Consider the following 20,523-nt stretch of genomic DNA (forward strand, 5'->3'; position numbering starts at 1 on the left):
AATAGGTTTGTATTTCGAGGATAATCTTTCATTTAAGACTATAATAATCAATTTAATCATAATATTTACCCCTTAAAGGCAATTTCAGTATAATCAAATTTAAGTTTACAACACTTTAGGAGTATTTGAGGTCTACAAGCCAATGCTGATAACTGCGGGTCAAGTTCAAAAACCAAATAGGAATTGCATTTCTCTGCCCTTAGATATTTCCAAGATCATTAACTTCTTCAAAAACATTTACTGAGCTTCTACTGCATGTTAGGAACTTCTCTAGGAGGTAAAAATCTAGCAGAAATGTAAGTGAAAATTCTCTGCTCTCTTGGAACCCAAGAGCACACACTGCACCCTGAACAAATCCTGCCCTGCTCTCCATCCATATTCTCTCTATTCTGTAGAAAGGCCGATATACATGAAGACCCAGAGGCCACTCAGCAAATTCTCCACTGCATGGTGATGACTTGACTCAACAGAGAGGGGAGCACTGGGAAGGAATTTTAAAAATAATCTACTGCTGATGTCAGCTTATGGGCAAATGGAATAGACATGTTTTGCCTATTCCTCCTGATAAACACACCTAAAAATCCTGGACAGGATTTTTAAGACAAAAATAAGAAGATACTGAAAGGTGGAGAATAAAAGGCAGGCCAGCTAGGAGCCAAGGACCTAAGAAAGTCATGGGAGTAACCTCCCTGAGTTTTCTTTTCCCACTACATGTCCTCCGTTTGGAGCAAGCCAGAAATACCAAAATGCACAGGAAGAAAAGCCCCACCAGAGTCCATCCATCTAGCCAAAGGATCACAACAATGGAATCCGAGCAAGGCAGAAAACTTTTAATTTTTCCTTAAGATTTTATTTATTTATTTGAGACAGAGACAAAGCATGAGCAGGGGCAGGAGGTGGGCGGAAGGGGCAGAGGGAGAGGGAGAAGCAGACTCCCTGATGAGCAGGGAGATTGAGTTGGTGCTCAATCCCAAGACCCTGAGATGACTTGAGCCAAAGGCCGACACTTAACCGACTGAGCCACCCAGGCACCCCTAGACAGAAAACTTTTAGTTTTTTTTAGTTTTTAGCAGTAGAGTACTGCTTTACTTCAGTCTAATACCACAGAAAAATACTATGGCCCCATCCACGCCCACATGAGCAGAGGAAGAATGGAGAGTCTAGACTTGACCTCATGAGACCATTAAGATGTGCCCTAACATCCCTGTAAGGGGAGTATCAGAGAAGGTCAAGTAGGGTGGCCAGCCACTAAAGATCACCCTATTGTAACATCAGTGGAGAACACAAGGGGAGTCTTCTCCTTCTTCTGCCCTTCTTTTTCCTACTGTGGCAGTATCAGAGGATGACAGTATGGTTAGGATTTTCACTACCACCCAGCACTAACAGAGTGATCTCCAGCAAAGTAAGTGGAGACTGTAGGGGTTGCCCAACTCCAAGCTACACCCAAGCAGTAATGAGAAGCACCCTTTTCATGTGTCAACAGAGACTGAGAGACCTGAAATTAGAAACCTGGATCACTACCTCGACATGACTGTAATAAAACAGTGCCCTCTCCCCTTTCCCTCAGAGGAGCTGTGTCAAAAGAGCCATTGGAAGCTGAAGGTTTAAAGAAGATCTAGAGACTCATAACATAATACAAAAATGTCCCAGTTAAAAACAAGTCATTCATCATACCAAGAAACAGAAAAAATCTAAAGCTGAATGCCAAAAAATAAAAAAAATTATAGATGCAAACACCAAGTTAACAGAGATATTAGAATTATCTGACAGAGTATTTAAAGTAGCCATGATAAAATGCTTCAATGAGCAACAGACATACCTGAAACAAATGGAAAAATAATCCAGCAAAGAAATAGAAAATCTCACCAAACGAAAAAGGTGATATTAAGGAAAAACAAATAGAAATACTAGAACTTCTCAATAACTGAAATGAAAAGCTCAGTGAATGGGTTCAGAATAGAGTGAAAAAGACATAAGAAAGACTCAAACTGAAGATAAAATAACCCAATCTGAACAGGAAAAAAAAGTAGATTAAAAAAAAAAAATGAACAGGGTCTTAAGGACTTACGTGTAATAAAAGAGCTAATATTCATGTCATCAGGGTTCCAGAAGGATAACAAAGAGAGGCTAGGACTGAAAAAATATTGTAAGAAATAGTGGCCGAAAACTTCCTAAACTTAGCAAGAGATATAAAACTATAGATTCAAAAAGCTGCGCAAAGCCTGAAAAGGATCAACCCAATAAATACACACAAAAAACTTCATAATTAAACTTCTGAAAACTAAAGACAAAAAAAAAAAAAAAAAAAAACTTGAAATCACCTAGAAAAAAACACCACCATACTGCTAGGGAAGAAAATAATTTAAATGACCTGTTATCAGAAAACATGGATGCCAGAAGGAAGTGGGACAATATTTTTCAAATGCTAAAAGGACTCAAAATCCAGAATCTTATACTCAGTGAAAATATCCTTCAGGATGGAAGGGGAAACCAAGACATTCTCAGGTGAAAGAAAATTAAGAGAATTTGTTGCTAGCCAAGCTACTCTATAAAAACAGCCCCAAGCAGAAAAGAAACAGAAAAGAAACAATTAACAATTCTCCAAACAGAAAAGAAACAGAGGAGAAAGCTTGGGATATCAGAAAGGATGAGAGAACACTACAGGCAAAAACATGGGTAATAAAATAGACCTTCCTTTTCCTACTGAGTTTCTAGTTATATTTCATGGTTGAAGCAAAATTAAAGATATAATTCTGATATAATTCTAAACTTACATAAAAGAAATGCAAATTAAAACTATAATGAGTTGCCACTACACACCTGTGAGCATGGCTACACTAAAAACAGTGACCACACCAAATGCTGGTACTCACACACTATTGATGGGGATGTAAAATGGTACGGCTACTCTTATAACAGTTGGCCATTTATTAGAAAACCAAACAGCAACTACCCTATGACCCAGCAATTGTATTTCTGAGCATTTATCTCATTGAAATAAAGACTTATGTTCACACAGATACCTGTACATGCATGTCTATAGTAGCTTTCTTCATAATAAAAATGCTGGCAACAACAACCCAAATGTCCATGGTGCATTCATGATGTGGAATACTATTTTGCCACGTGAATTAGAATTAGGGAATATGTCAATCCTAAGAAGTCACAAACTAGGTGATTTTATTTACATAATATTCTGGAAATGACCAAATTCTAAAAATAGAGAGCAGGTTAATGATTTTTAAGAGTTAAGGACAGTAAGGAAATGCAAACAGAGTGGGTGTGGCTATACAAAGGCAACATGAGGGGTCCTTGAAGTGATGAAAGTATTCTGTATCTTGACTGTAAAATGTCAGCACCTATTTGTTACATTATATTGGAAGATGTCGCCAATGGGGAACCTGGATAAAGGAGACATGGGCTCTCTTTGTATTATTTCTTACAACTGCGTGTTAATCTACAATGATGCCAAATAAAAAGTTTAAGTGAAAAAATTATGTACTTGCAGAAATTTGATTAGAAAACATGAACGTAAGGCTGGAACTACAAAACTGTCAGTTTGTACCCACCATAATAAAAATCAGATCAGGCAAGATTAAGATGCTAAGTTTACTGGGAAATGTTAATGAAGAGCAGGATATCTTCACTGTCTTAAAGTGTCTCTTCACAGACTGACTATCAGTTGCAAGTCAGGGGGAAAAAAGACAACTACATATTGGAGAAACCAGGAAACACCTTGACTGTGTGATCAAAATTATCATCAAAAATGAATCTCAGATGGCTACCGTGTACCTGAGAAGGACACAGCATCCCTGATGTGGTACTCCAGCTGAGAATGAAAACTCAATCTAACCATGAGAAACAGCAACAAAAAGCAACAAAAAATGCTCTATTACAAAAAAAAAAAGGCGGGGGGGAACTGTGCTGTTAAAAAATGTCAGTGTTATAAAAAACAAAGGGCATGGAAATGTTTCAGACTAAGGGAGGCTGAGGAAACAAGGCAAAGAAAAGTAATACCTGATTCTGGTCTGGCTTTTGAGAAGACAGGGTCGGGGATGGATTCTATAAAGGACACTACTGAATAACTGACAAAATTGAAAAATGCACAGGGGCACCTGGTCAGGGGGGTGGGGGGGCTCAGTTGCTTAAGTGTCTGACTCTTGATTTCGGTTCAGGTCATGATCTTAGGGTCTTGAGATCAAGCCCCACTTCGGGTTGTGAACTCAACGCCAAGTGGGCTTGAGAGTCTCTCTCCCTCTCCCTTGGCCCCTCCCCCCTTGCTCTCTCTAAATAAATAAATAGTATCTTTTAAATAAATTGGAAAATGCACTGTAAGTTAAGGAATTATAGCCATCTAAATTTGTAAAGTTGATAACAGTACCATGATGTGGTAAGAGGATATCACTATTAGGAAACGTACATTGATATATCTAGGGATAAAGGACCACAGCTACATATGCAAGTTACCCCCAAATCGCTCTAAAGTAATTATTTACACAAATATAGGTATATACAGAATTATTTACGTATTTATACACGTGTATATATATTAGAAAAAGAGAAGGAGAGGGAGAGAGAGAGAACAGATGACAAAGCAAATTGGCTAGTGTTAAAGTAGGTAAACCTGGGTAAACTATATGTGATTTTTCTTCATACTATTTTTATTATTGCAAATTTTGTAAATTTGAAACTGTTCTGAAATAGTAAAATAATAATCTAAAACTGAAGAGAAAACACTGCTCTATTTCCAATCTTGTTTCAAGGGGAGGCAACAAAACAATTCCGCTTCAATTGTAGGTAATAGAGCACACACACTAAACAGAAATCATAGGGAACAGGAGCCATTTCAGGTACTTTGGATCTATAGATTCCAACTATGTCACAGAACTTCATATCTGTCCCTGTATTCATCTGTTTTCCTCTGTGTTATCTTCATCCTTTCAGATACTTACAACCCCTGTGGTAACAAAGGAAGTGCCCACTGCCTCCTAGATTTAAGTGATCCTTACAGCTAGTGATCTCAATAAAGAGATTCAGCATGTCTCCTAATAATTTCAGAAAAAAATTAAAATTAAAATGCATCTGACAGACATGCAGCAGTTACTGTCTGCTGCTTCAGTTTCCAGTAGAGATGCAAGAAAAAAAAAGTGGCCTCACACTTTATTTCTGATTGTGGCAGCCAAGATTGAATGGGGGAATTCAGGAAGAAAAATTTTTGTAATTAAAATTTAAAAAGCAAATAAACTAGGGGTGATTGGGTGGTTCAATCAGTTAGCATCTGACTCTTGATCTCAGCCCAGGTCTTTGATCTCAGGTCATGAGTTCAAGCCCTGCGTTGGGCTCCACCCTGGGTGTGGAGCCTACTTAAAAAAAAAAAAAAAGCAAACAAACTAGTCTCTATGTTTTCAATGGTTTTGCTCTGATTGAACACCCAGGACTAATCACCATGGGCAGTGTGGTTTGGTGAGTTGATTGGCTGGGCCTGACTCACATAAATACCTATAAGCCATGGGAGCAGGGCTGCCACCCAAACCACATGACCGAGGGGTGGAAGAGTGGTTCCTAAAAGAAAATAAGGAATTCAGTTATTATGTAAGAATAGGCAAAAAATAAAAACAAGAAAACCCCATGACCACCATCCGAAGAGCTTTATTACTCTATCAAACTCCAAGATCCCCTACCTCTTAACACCTTTCCTCATAGCAGTGCCTTTTGTAAGGTCTGAGGAAGAAGCTTTGTGTTACAAGGCTGCCCACAGCAAGAGCTGTGGTCTACTTACATGTTCCATAAAGACCCGCTCTGTGAACACAGTAGCCTGGAGGAGTTAGCACTGCAGGAGCTGAGGAGTAGGCCAGCATTAACTCCATAGGCAGAGGCCTGAATAGTTCTTCACAGTGAAATTTATGACATTCATGAATCCACAAGCAGTCTGAGATTTTTCCTCTTAAATTGGCAATCTATAAAAGCAAAGTTTCTGGATGAGATCCTGCAGGTAATTTATTTCAATCGAAAGTTGTATTGATTTTAACATGTACCTATAGTACACTTATCACATGATGAATGTATAATATATGAATATTTAATCAGCATTCAAAATACACTGAAACTATCAAATATTCATGAATAAATATTCATAGGCTACCAGAAAAATAGAACATATTTGCCAAGAAAGGTGATACTCTTTGTTCGGGGGACTGTAATGTTCATCTCAATACTGCAAGGATAAAAACTTAATTAAAAAACTTTTTGAACTTAATCTTAACATAACACTTTGTCAGTTAAAAAATGTTTAAAAAAATTCTTATAGAGTGTATTATTTATTGGCAACAAGGCCAAAGACCTGGTTTTGAGCTAACTAGTAAAATTATTTTCCAAAGGAGGAGTTAGTAAAATAGTTTTTTGAAGGAAGAACCACAAACTCTAATCAGCAATGCAATAATGTGTTTCTTATTCTTTCCATAAAACAGCATTTAAAAATAAAACATTCATCCAAATGTCAGAGATCCATGATAAAAGACACTGGCTTTACAATCATGATTGTCCAAATATAAGATAATAATTTAGGTCATGGTCCATCTAGAATAAGGAAAACAAAATTATTCCCATCTCCAACTAAAGTCTTTTTGTTCCAAATGTTTCATATGACAGTCCCCAAAATGGCAGTTCTAAGTGGTAAGAACACAAACATAATAAAATGAAAATTATATAATTAAAATAAAAGTGAGGGCAAATTCACACACCTTACAAATGCAACATTTATTTTACCTCTTTCTATAACCACAAAATTAAAGTCTATACTCCTGCCCTCCTTTCTCCATTTTAGGCAAACTCTGGGACCGCAAAGAGGAATATCTGAGAGAAGTTTGGCAAAAATGACCAAACTTTAACATTTTTCTAACCAGTTCCCATACAGGACACTTATATTTTGCTTGCCACTTCTTTCTAACTCTCTGCAAGACTTCTGAAAGATAATACTAATCACTTCTCAGAATGGTGATATAGATGAAAAGAGAAGGTAATGAAGTTTGAGAGATGCAATTTGGCACAAATGAAATGGTAGGATGAAATAATTTCAATTCAATATTTTCCTACACTTGTCACTTAAATGCCATCTTCAAAGCTCCTTGTAGCTAAAGAATCCATTTGTTTAAGCAAAAGATACTGAGGGGCACCTGAGGGAACTCAGTCGGTTGAGGGTCTGGCTCTTGATTTCAGCTCAGGTCATGATCTCAGGGTCATGGGATTAAGTTCTGCATGGAGCTCTGTGCTCAGTGCACAGTCTCCTTGTCCCTCTCCCTCTGCTTCTGCCCTCCCCTCTCTCTCAAATAAATAAATCTTAAAAAAAAAAAAAGATAATGGGCTACTCAATGCAGAAACAAGCCCTGATAATTACAGGAAGGGTTACCGTCCACACACTAGAGTTAGGTGACTGATGAGGTGGACTGCCACACTCTCCTTGGGAATCAGAATGTTGGTAATTATCTTGGCCAAATAAATAGTCTGATTCCCTCAGGGATCGTGACTGAAGAACAGAGAACACTGGATAGGCAAACACAGCAAGAGGAAAGAAGACATTGAGAAACAAGAGAAAGGTGAGAATGAGATTTGCTAACCCACAGGGAATGACTGAGAAGGAAGAGGCATGGATGGTAAGGAACTGTGGACAGATGGAATGGTATATTCAAAAGCCATGGAGCTCCTTAGCTTGCTTCAGAAACTTAACAGTAATTAGAATTTGTGTAGGCACAAACTGAAGGACAGAGTTTCAGTATTTCCTTCTTTTATTCAAGACCTCTGAATCGTGACTTCCTATAGGACCAGTTCTTGGCTTACTTTTCTTTACCGTCCATAATCTTTTCCTAGTGATTCATTTTGTCTCAGGGCTTTAAGCTTATCCTTTCACTAAGACTTTTCAAATATAGATCTCCATCCCAGATTTCTCTTCTGAGCTCTAAACTCAAATCTTCCCCTGCCTATCTGACCTCTCCATTTGGATGTCACACTGGCATCTCAAGTTGAAAACGTCAAAAATGGAATCTATGACTCCCTCTCCAAAAAAAAAAAAAAATAATAATAATAATAATATCACCTCTTAACAGTAACACCAGAAGTCTAGAAGGCATTTCCTTGCTTCTCCCTTTCCCTTGCTCCCACATTCACTGTCATGCTTTATCTGCAATTCATCTACTTTTCACCATCTACTCTTCCACCAGCTTAGGTCAAAGCTACTGCCATCACCTGGGACACCAGAATAGCCTAAGTGATCTCTCTAGTTTCCTTCTTACCTCCATACTCCATTCGTATATCCCACAGTATCCAGTGTTATAATTTGAGAGATAATAATAGTTACTACCACCATCAGTAACATGTATATAGGGTTTTAAATATCTGTAAACTTTCCACACGTTAACTCATGTTAAATTACCCTAACCCATATCATGCCCCTGAGTACAACTCTTCCATGTATTATGGCACTTAGAATAAACATAAAAGTAAATAAATGCCCCCTCAAAATCCTACATGAAGAAGCCAGTGCCTGCTTCTCCAGTCTCAAATCAACAAGCCTTTTCTTCCTATTCTCAATTTATGCAAGTTTCTCAATTTTCAGAACCTGCCAAGTTCTTCCAGACACAGTTCTCTGTGTCCTATATTTCCTCTGCTAGAAGCCTTTTCCCCAGACTCCTTGCTTTACTGGGTTTTTTGCAATCCTTTAGGGTCTAGCTTCATTACTACCTCCTTCTACAAGAATACCCTGACCACTCCCCCTGAAATAGCCTTCATTTACTCTCAGTCACATAACCTAGTTTACTTATTTCATGGTTCAAGTCATAATCAATACCATTTCCACTATATAAACATATGTTTAATTTGTGTCTCCCACACTAAAATGCACATTCTGTGAATGCAGAATTCCGTCTTGTTTTTACTTGTCCGCCTGGGTTTTTAGCATAATCCCTGTCACCCAGTAGGCACTTAGTAAATATTTGTTAAGTGAATGAAGTAAATATGTTTAAGAATTGGTCAGGATAGATCAATAATAATGAATCACCCCCAAATCTCAATGGCTTAACCCAAAAATAGGTTTATTCTTAGCTCACAGAACAGTCCAAAGTAGGTCAGTGGGGTGTTAGAAACTCTATCATCTCCAACATGTATCTGCCAGTTTTTTTTAGGCAATGACATCCAGTTGGCAGATGGGAAAGAGAGAGGGAGAAAAAGAGAGAGAAAGAGAGAGTTAAGGTACACTTTCTCTTAAACTCTCTAGGCATAAGTGGTACATGCTACTTGATCATATTCCAACACCCAGAACTGGCCACATAGCCCCAGATGAATGCAAGGAGCTATGGAAACATCACTTAGCCCCATATCCAGGAAAAAATGATAGATGTAGCAACCATCCAGTTGTCCTCCTCTACTCGGCAACATGTTATCTGACTGCATCTGTCTGTATCCTCTAACTCCATTGAGATGTGGGTCTTCTTGATGTCAGGGACCCTTATTCTGTCCTGTACTTACCATTTAGGCCAAAAATAAATACTGTTTCTATTAAAAACTTAATACATTTCGTTGATCAATTGATCAAAATGAGCATAACAAGGGTGAACACATACTCAGCTTGCTGGCAAAAACAGATTCCTGGAATAATCAATATACCCGGTTCTAAATTACTTCCTTGAGTAAATCCTATGTGCTATGTAAAATTGAGGAAGTAAATTTGCGTGAACCTCATTTTTTCCCTGTCAAAACGTACTTATAGGGGCACCTGGATGGCTCGGTTGGCTGGGCATCTGCCTTTGGTTCAGGTCATGATCTGAGGTTCCTGGGATCAAACCCTGAGTCGTCGGGCTCCCTGCTGAGCAGGGAGTCTTTCTCCCTCTAGCCCTCCCCACTGCTTGTGCTCTCTCTCTCTCTCTCAAATAAATAAAATCTTTAAAAAAATGTACTTATTACTATATCACAGCAAATTAATGGATTTTAATGACTTAAAATACATTTGTAAGTATTACATACTATGTGATGCCCAGGTATCCTTACAAGCTTAATTTAGAACCAGGACGCATAGACCCTTTAACTTTGAACAAAAGCTGAAAGACTGTATTTCTATTATTTATATAGAAAAATAGTGATTGAAGCTTGCATAAGGGTATCTTATAAATCAAATAACAAATGAAAAATTATATTTGTGTTTTAAATACAAATTGTGTTTGAAAGTATTATTTTATATGTGTTCATATGTAAGAACTTTTTCAGGCAAGGTTTTGCTTCACTGAAAATAAATTTAATGGAAATTCTCAGTGTTCAGTTCCCCCAATAACAAGCATAGTTTTCATACCAAACCTTTTAATCTGAGAAGGGTTTTAATTACAAATTAAATTATCTCCTATTAATACAACACAACTTAATTGGTTATATTATTATTAGCATCTCTGAAATAGAGTAACACAATAGTTTTGTTTCTATTTACAATTTAGCATTACTTTGATTATGCTAGCTTGCTTTATTTATCTCATTACTGGCATCATTATATCAATGGCTCAAGGTGAACTCAATGAAATGTGATTTCCAAATTTCAGAACCTAAACTCTAACATGTTTTAACCATACTGTTGACAAGTATTCCTGAAAGGTCTTATAATAAAAAACTAAAATAGATTTACAAAGTATTTTCTTAATCTTATAATTTTTAGAGGACATTCACATTACTTCATTTGATTTTTACCAAAATCCCAAGTCAAGCAGCCTACACAGGTGTGCAATTTTCCTCATGTCCATTTTACATGTGAAGAAAATTTTGCCCAGAGATGCAACTGTGATCTAGCTATTATGTAACAAAACACCCTAGAATTTACTAGCTTAAGGAAACTATACCTTGCTCATGATTCTTCAGGTTGGTAATTTAATCTTGGGCTCAACTGAGTGGTTCTTCTAACCTTGGCTGGAATCACTCATATGTTTGCAGTCACCTACATGTAGACTAGGAGGAACTGCAAAACATGCAGTTATATGATATGTACTCTTCCATGTTGTTGCATGCATTACTTCAATTTGATTCATAACTGCTGATTAGTATTCCATTACATGAATATGTTATGATAAGTTTATTCATTTGTCTATTGATTGACATGTGGGTTGTTTCCAATTTGTACTATTACAAATAAAGCTATGATGAATATTTGTGTCCATGACTGTCTTTGCATGAATACATGTTTTCTTTTCTCATTTATCATTTCTTATCTAGAAATATAATGGCTGAAGCATATGGCATGGTAAATTTAACTTCTTAAGAAACTGTCAAACTGAGGGGTGCCTGGGTGGCTCAATCAGTTAAGCATCTGACTCTTGATTTCAGCTCAGGTCATGATCTCAGAGTCATGAGATCAAGCCCCTAATCTGGCTCTGTGCTGGGTGTGGAGTCTGCTTGAAATTCTCTCTCCCTCTGCCTCTCCCCACCTGGCTTACTCGCTCTCTTAAAAAAAAAAAAATTGTCAAACTGATTGCAGTGTGTTTGTAAGATTTTCTGTCCCCACCAGCAGTGCAAAAGAATTCCAGATGCCCTATATCTTCTCCAACACTTAGTTTGGTTGGCTTCTTAAAGTTCTAGACATTCTAAGAGATTTACAGCAGTTCCTCATTGGGTTTTAATTAGTAATTTCTTAATAATGTTGAGCATCTTTTCATTTGCTTATGTACCATTCACATATTATCTCTGGTGAAGTGTTTATTCATATGGCTCACTCATTTTTTAATTGACTTTTTTGATACTGAAGTTTAAGAGATTTTCTATAATCTAAATATAAGTACTTGTTAGATATTTGTTTTAAAAGTATGTTATTATTTGTTTTTTCCAGTCTTTTCATTTTTTTAACAATGACTTTTGAATAACTAAAGCTTTTAATTCTGTTGAAGCTCAACCTATTGATTTATATTCTATTGTTATTCTTAGTATTTATGTCCTATTTTAAGAAATCTTTGCCAAATTCAAGGTCAAAAGATTTGCTCCTGTTTACTTCCAGAAATTTTCTTTTAGTTCTTAAGTTGACATCAACAATCCATCTGAGTTCATTATTGTATGTGGTGTGAGACTTTAAAACCCACCACATCAATAATTACATTTTAAGTAGTTCCAAAGAAAAGCCAGAGAGTATCCAACTGGGTAAAAGAATAAAGAGAAACTATGTATTGTCTACAAGAAAGGAATCTTAACTAAAAAGACAGACAACTATACTAAAGGTAAACAGATGGACAAAAGATATACCATGCAATTAAGGGGCTGTGTAATATCAAACAAAATAGATGTCAAGACAAAGAATACTGTCAGAGAGAAAGAGGAATATTTCATAATGATAGATGTGTCAAATTATCAACATTAAAATTCTAAATGTATGTACACTAAAAGGAAACAATAGAAGCAAGTACATATTGGTTTAACGTAGGAGTATGAAAAAAATCACATATAAATATAGTAAATAAATTGAACACTAAACTAAATAATAATATACCATGCAAAAGAAAGGTTTGTTCCAGGAATGTGAAGATGAATTCACATTAAAAAGTCAATACGGCCCATCAAATTAATAATTTAAAGGAGAAATAAAAAAACAATAAAAAAACTCTTTTTTAAGAGTAAAAAAATTAATAAAATTTAGTGTTTATTACTAATTTGGCTAAATACAAGATAAAACTATAACTAAAATTATTAATGCAAAACCAACAGAATATATCAACTTCAAAGGGAAAACATTAAATTAAAGGTAGTAGATAAGAAAAAGATCAAATTATTATTTTTATTCAATATTATTCTGACATGTCTAGCAAATGCAATACCAAAAAGTAAGAAATTGGGTAAATAATATAAGAACATAAATATTTTCAGATTAGATCCATTAAATCCCTGAGAATAATTGAAGAGTGTATTAATATTGATAAGAATTTAATAAGATATTTGAAAAAGCATGCACAAGAGTATTTTTTCTACAGAGCAGCAATAAAAAATGAAAAATTATGCATTAGAAACAAGTATGATCCAAACAGTACACAGAACTTCAAAATACACAGAATTAAAATTCACCACAAAATATTCAAACCAATATAAAGCAAAAGATAAGTCATTTTTGTTAGATATATCATAATCCTAATTGGGAGTGTCAATATCATAGGAACGTAATTTCTCCTCACACTTATATAAGAATTTAATGATCTTTTGATCAAGCTCTCAAAGTAATTATAAGGGGGAAAATATGGCAAATTTAAAGTTGACTTCTCAAAAATGATATGCCAGAATAACAAAGAATATTAAAAAGCAATTATGCCCAATAAAGTAACAAAAAAATCATAAAGCTATAATAATTAAGCATGAGATTATGTAGATCCGTAGACATGAAGCTCAGTTTTAAAAAAGGAATTAAATATCTATTTAAGTATCTGTCTAAGTATCTGCTGCATATTCAGACTGCTGAATCCAGATATCCATGTAGGCTAACTTTTCAACCAGTGAGGAAGAACAGCTATTCAATACATAGTAAATGAACTACTCTGTTCATTCTGGGGAAAAAAAAAAAATGTGCGCGCACACGCGCACACACACACAAACACACACCCCCCTCAATTCTTTCCCCATGCCATAAAATTTATCAAATTCAGAAAAAATAAAGTTTGAAAAGTAAAAAACAAAACCATATAAATTTTAAGGTATGGGAAAATTTGGGGAGACATATAAGCCATTTCTTAGTATGTTTAAAAGCTCACATTTAAAAAACAAAATCTTAAGAAAAAAAGTATAATATTCCATTAACAAATTACATAATTACTGGGAAAATTATTATTTGCCTTTGAGGACTACTGTTTAAAGTAGGTGAACTGATGTAAATAAAGCTTACTAAAGAATTTGGCAGAGGCGCCTGGGTGGCTCAGTCGCTAAGCGTCTGCCTTCGGCTCAGGTCATGATCCCAGGGTCCTGGGATGGAGCACCGCATCGGGCTCTCTGCTCTGCACAAAGCCTGCTTCTCCCTCTGCCCCTGCTTCCCTCTCTCTCTCTCTCTGTCTCTCGTGAATAAATAAATAAAATCTTAAAAAAAAATATTTGGCAAGTGATGAAAAGTATTTGTTTTTTCTCTTTCACAAGTCATTTCTGGATTTCAATGATATATCCCAAAATATGATATATTTTTCCAAAATAAGGCAACCTATGCCTCAGCAACTGAAAAACAAACAAAACACACCAGTGTTGGCATATAGGGTTGGAGAGATCCCTGTGCCCCCAAACAATAAAGACTTCTTATAATACCAACTCCTACTTCTTATTTTTCACACCCAAAATTTAATGCTTTCAATTATGTATATTTATATATATAAATAGTTACTAAAAAAGTTTAGTTAATATAGCTTATGCTTTCTTTTCAATATTTGCTATAATTCCTGCAAAATTTATTCTAATATATTTCTATAGGTCAAATGTTCATCATTATTATTTCATTTCAACACCAGAACTTCAGGTTCCCAATTTCCTGAGGTCCATTTTGTTTTGTTATCTATGGCTGGTTTCCCTTACCAGTTTTTCCTAAAAAAACCAGTGTTCCTTGACGTTTGATAACTTATGTTTGTCCCCACATATTAGAATATATCTGGGCTGGCTACAATTATATGTGTGTGGTAATAAAAATACATAACATTAAATTTATCATCTTAACTACTTTTAAGTCTATAGTTCAGTAGTGCAAGTATATTTGTATTATTGTGAAGATCTTGCAACCCTGAAACTCTATAAACACTGAACGCTAATTTCCCCTGGCCCCTGCTCCCAAACCCCTGGCAATCACCTTTCTACTTTGTTTCTATAATTTTGGCTACTTTAGATACCCCCTGTGCCTAACTCTGAGCAATAGAATGTGGCAGGACTTGATTCTTTGCCTCAGCTTTAAGCTTCACTCTGTTACTATCTAGTTGCTGAGTTGTAGGAAACAATGTGAAGAGAGGTCATGAAAAAGCCATCAAGGTCCAACCCATGTAAATGAAGCTACTCTGTATCCTCCAACCCCCTTTGAACTTTCCCAGCTGACACCAGGCAGAGCAAAGAGGAGCCATAATCACAGAGCCATGCCTGAACTCTCTCTCACAGAACTGCAAGCTTTAAAATGATTATGAATTTAAGCTATTAAACTTTGGGGGGTGGTTTGTTATGAAAGAAGAGATACCAAAACTATTGTAGTTGTTATTTGTCTCTATTTTTTATTCTTCAGCTTCAGGGTGATTAGCTTCAACTTGCTGTTTCAACTTTGCGTGTTAGTTCTTCTTATTCATCATTTTTATTTTCTTACATCTGCAATGTACCTTTTTGTGTGTAATTTTGTTAATGGGCATTGCATTTAAGAGCACAGACTCTGGAGCCAGAATGCTTAAATTAAAATTCCAGCTCCACCACTTACTCACTGTAAAACTTTGTGCATCATGTTAAAGCTCTTTGTGATTCAGTTTTTTTCATCTGTAAAATGAGAATATACAGCCTACCTTGTAGGGCTGTCATGAGAATAAAGTAAGTTAACACATCTAGACTGCTCAGAAGAGAAACACAGTAACCACTGTTAGCTATTATTATGTCACATCATTTTTTAGTATCATTTTACTGAAAATATTTCCTATTTAAGTTCTATCCCTGTGTAAATCACTCACATGGCTGTTATTTAAATGCTTGAGTTATGTTCTACTCCAGACTGAAATCTTCACAAGTTTTTGCATACTATGTTTTGCTTTTACTTTCCCCTCTCCTCTGCCATGTTTGCTTAGTTTCCATGATATTTCACTTTTTCCTACCCAATATGTGTAACTTTGTCCAGGTTTTATACCTATTCTGATACAGTTGAGATTAATTTTGTTTATTACATTTATAATTTACCTGGCACTTACTTATCTTTTTTGAGTTATAATTTGATAGATGGATATTACAGATAGTCCACTCTTCTATAGTGTGTGGTGTGGATAAGGGATAGAGGAGAGATAAGAGCCACACTGGCATCTTGGATATTCTTTGTGGGAAGACTAGGTCTCCCTTATATATTCTGATGACTTAGATATCCTCTGACATTTGCTCCAGCTGAATGTAGCTCTGTCCTTAGGGGAAGAAAACCCTTGCTCCAACCCCTGCCCGCCATCATCACCACCAAAGCTGTGACTAATTTAAGAACTTAGGAATTTATCAGAAATATTGAGGTCTACTTGTTGATATTGATGTTCACATTTATCTCCCCATCAACAATTAATACGAATGCCCAACATTCTATATAATAGAAGGGAGGGAAATAATACTTCCTTCCCTTGATATTTAGGTTATTAGAATTTTCAGGATTTTGTCAATTCATCAATGCAGATGCAAAATATGATATCATGACTAAATATAGCACAATTGTGCCCTGAAATTCCCTGTATTTCCTTGGCCACTACTATGGTCTGACTTTGTTCTCCCAAAATTCATATGCTGAAATTCTAATGCTCAGTGTGACAATATTGGGAGATGAGGCTTATGGGAGGTGCTTAGATCATGAGGTTGGAGGTTTCATGAATGGGATTAGTGTTTTTGTAACAGAGACCTCACAGAGCTCCCAAGCCTCTTCTGTCCTATGAGTATATGATGAAACATTCAGAAACCAGAAGAGGTCCTCACCCAACCATGCTGTCATCCTGATCTCAGACTTCCAGCCTCCAGAACTGTGAGAAAAAAAATTCTGTTGTTTATAAGCTACCCAGTCTATGGTATTTTGTTATAGCAGCCCGAACAGACTAAGATAGACACCTTTTTTGAAATTTATGTATATCATAAATCAAGGTTATGCCTTGATTGGTGTTATTCTTTGCATTTGTTTGTACGTAGGTTTGTAATAATGGAGGAGGAATTACCTTATATCTCCTATATGATAAAAAGTGAGACCCAAATTCCATATACCATTTGTTTTTAGGAATTAAAACCCCCTTTGAATATAACAATCTCAGAAAAAAATTCTAGAATAATCTCAAACAAAATAGGTTGTAGTTTATAAACAAAAAAACAATTTTATATATTTTTCAAAAAGGCAACTTTGAACTTTTATCCTTGCTTGCTTTGAAATAATTAGAAAGGAAATTGTAGAAAGTTCAACAATACTTTTCTAAGTAAATATGTTACACTGATCAAAAATTCCCTCTTGCATGTACTTGACCTGAACCATCTCAACTGCCCTCCACTGTTTCCCCCCAAAAAGTTTTGCTTAACACATTATCACATTCATATCCTTTGGTATTGGGAGTTAAATATTTATTATCACATTCATTTTTCATTGGTTTGAATTTGACATTTATATCTCAGAAGATCCGTGAAGGTAGGCTCTCCACTACTTTTCAAAACCTTTTCTCATGATAGTTCAAAAACATAAACTTCATTAACTAAAAAGAGGAGAAAATGAGATAATTGCTATACTTATTATTTATATGATGATTTATTATTATATTTGTTTGTAATGTAAGTCCTTTTAGAGTTTAATTAATCCCACTTAGTGTTTAAGTATCCTATATATCTGCCAACAGGAGTTCAATTTCTAGTTGCTGTTTATTAGCGAGATAATTGGGCTTATTACTTAAGCATGGTGCCTCCCTGGCATTCAGCCCAGATGGGGTATTTTATATGTATTATATCTGGAAAAGGAAAGGATACATTTCCTCAAAAGCAGATGTTTAAACAACATTAAGAACTTGAAATTTTTCAAACCACCATAATGCACCAAATTGGAGTTAAAGCAATGTAGCAGAACCAAATACATTAAACTTGTAAACTAGAACACTTTCTCTTAAACTGTTAAGTTTATATTTACTCTTCTCTCAAAGAGTTTTAATTTTATTTACACACACACACACACACACACACAGGTATTTTACATTTCAAGTTGAGTTGGCTAAACTATTTTTTGTCTGCCTGTAACATTTTTTTTCTGAAAAATAATTTTCAAAATTAGTAAAATCTTTCTTGTTGAAGACTTGCCAACTTTCCAATTTTTAATATAAATTTATTTCGAGATACATAGAATAACAGATACAAAAAGAAAAAAACTAAAATCTTGGGGAAAACTATGCCAAATTTTAACTCTAGGAATTAAAAAGGAGGACTGACAGATTAGCTGTATCATTTCTTCTTTACTAACCTCAATTCAACAACTTGATGACAAATTGTGTTTGAGAACAACCTTGAGATAAAATTTATGCTAAAAAAAATGAGAGTACCTGGGTATGAGATTTGAATGTTCTCTACTGAGGCCCACAAAAATCAGGTCATTAATATTAATCCCAAATAACCCAGGGAGAAAGGGCTTTAGAAAGACTAGGTTGGGTTTAGATTTGATTATTAAAGGAAGGAGTCACTCTCCACAGGTATATAATCCTTGGTATATATCAGAGACAAGTTCTTCACTTTCCTAATTCCAATAAGCACCTTCTATAAAGCCATAAGCTTTTAGAGGACGGGAAAATATTAACTCATCATTATAATCTCAGCATTGAACAAAATATCAGTTCCTGAAAGTGACTTACCAAATGATTGCTGAATGGCTGATCAACAAATGGTAGAGGGGTCCAAAAATATAGCAGTAGTACATTAAAAAGACATTACTTAAGGTCTGGTCTCAGGAATTCAGCTGAATAGGGATCAAACCATTCTGAACACCTACGAACTCAACAGGAGATCGAACAGGAGAGTAGCAACAACTCTCTGAACAGAGAAGCAACCACTTACTGGAAGGTCGGGCGTGCGGAGAAGTGAATCCGAGGCGATTCGGGAGGATAGACGGCGGGGGAGGGGCCTCCATCGGCCGCTTCTGGCAAGTGCTAGAGCCGCGGAGCACAAAATCGGACCTTTTAGAAGTTGGCTCGGCAGAGGGACGTCGCTGCAGTGGCTAAGCGGGAGGTGGAATCCTCCCGGGACAGTGTGGTCTCAGGACCCTTGGGGTCACAGAGAGACCGGGGGTGCCTGAGTGCGCCAGAGCTCCCAGGTATCAGAAGAGGGAAGCCGGCTGCAGATACGGAGCAGAGTCGCGGGCTCTCAGCTCGGGGTTGCCATAAACTGTGATCTGCGGCCCAGTCGGGGCACGGCTCCCCCAGCAGGGACCAAACAAGCAGCAGATCCGGGGAGACTCCCCTTCCTTCCCGGGGAGGAGCGGTGCGGGAACGCACTGCAGGGATCTGCTGCGTTTGGAGACTCCGCGCGGGGTCGGGTGCCAGAGATAGCAACGCTCGATCACAGGCCGGGTGAGCACGGAGTGCGGCCGGAGACTGGGGACACGGAAGTGACTGCTTTTCTCTGGGGGCACACTGAGGAGCGGGGCCCCGAGTTCTCAGCTCCTCTGAGTGGAGATTGGGAGGCCACCATTTCTGCCCTGGTCCTCCAAAGCTGTACCGAGAGCTTGCAGGGAACAAAAGCTCCTGAGAGCAAACCGGAGCAGCTTCCTTAGCCCGGACCGACAAGGACGGGGCAATTCCGCCTCCGGCAAAGACATTTGGAAACCACAGCAACAGGCCCCTCCCCCAGAAGATCAGCACAAACAGCCAGCAAGCCAAGACCAAGTTGATCGATCAAGGAGAATAAGAGAACTCCAGCGCTAGGGGAATACTGCACATAGATTCATGGCTTTTTTTTTTTTTTTACCATGATTCATTATTTCATCAAAGTTAATTTTTGTTGACTGTTTTTTTTTATTTTTCTTTTTCCCTTTTTCAACCAACATCTTATAAATCCCTTTTTTAAAAAAAAAACATTTTTTATTTTTCATTTTTAGAGTCATATTTTATCCCTTCATAGTAGTTACCCTTATTTTTGGCATATATATATAAGTTGTTCTCTCTTTAAAATTTTGAGGTACAGTTTCTTCTAACAGATCAAAATATACCCTAAATCACTAGTGTATGGCTTTGTTCTAGTCTCCTGCCTGATCACATTCTCTCCCTTTTTCCTTTTTTTTTTCTTTTTCTTAAATCTTCTTTCTTTTTTCAAACAACTTATCTTATCAAGTCCTTTTATAAAATCTTTTATAATTTTCATCTTTACAGTCATCTTCCATCCCTTCATTGTATCAACCCTTATTTTGTACATATATGTCTTTCTTCCTTTAAAATTTTAGGAGGCACTTTTTTCTAACAGACCAAAATACACCCAAAATCTAGTGTGTGGCACTGATCTATGCACTAGCCTGATCATATTTGATCATATTCTGCCTTTTTTGTATTGTTTTGTTTTTGTTTTTATCTTTTTTTTTCTTTTTTTTTTCTTTTTCTCTTTCTTTTTTCTTTCTTTCCCTTTCTTTTCCCCTGGTTTCAGGTCTTTTCTGATTTGTATACAGTATATTTGCTGGGGACGTTGTAAACCTGTTAGCATTTTGTTCTCTCATTCATCTATTCTCCTCTGGACAAAATGACAAGACGAAAGAAATCACCTCAGCAAAAAGAACAAGAGGTAGTACCGTCAGCCAGGGACCTACTCAATACGGACATTAGTACGATGTCGGACCTAGAGTTC

General features: G+C 36.4%; 1 non-coding gene across 1 annotated transcript; it reads left to right on the forward strand.

Annotated features, from left to right (window-relative positions):
- The first annotated feature begins 5,076 nt into the window (after nt 1–5,076).
- Nucleotides 5,077–5,205, forward strand: LOC114207831 (small nucleolar RNA SNORA31). Its single transcript, XR_003608927.1, has one exon. It is a non-coding gene; the product is annotated as a small nucleolar RNA SNORA31 (small nucleolar RNA).
- The last annotated feature ends 15,318 nt before the right edge of the window (nt 5,206–20,523 follow it).

Source organism: Eumetopias jubatus, unplaced genomic scaffold (assembly GCF_037043125.1).
Source record: "Eumetopias jubatus isolate StellerSeaLion01/CBP00866 unplaced genomic scaffold, mEumJub1_p1.0 scaffold_1, whole genome shotgun sequence".
Lineage (NCBI taxonomy): Eukaryota > Metazoa > Chordata > Mammalia > Carnivora > Otariidae > Eumetopias > Eumetopias jubatus.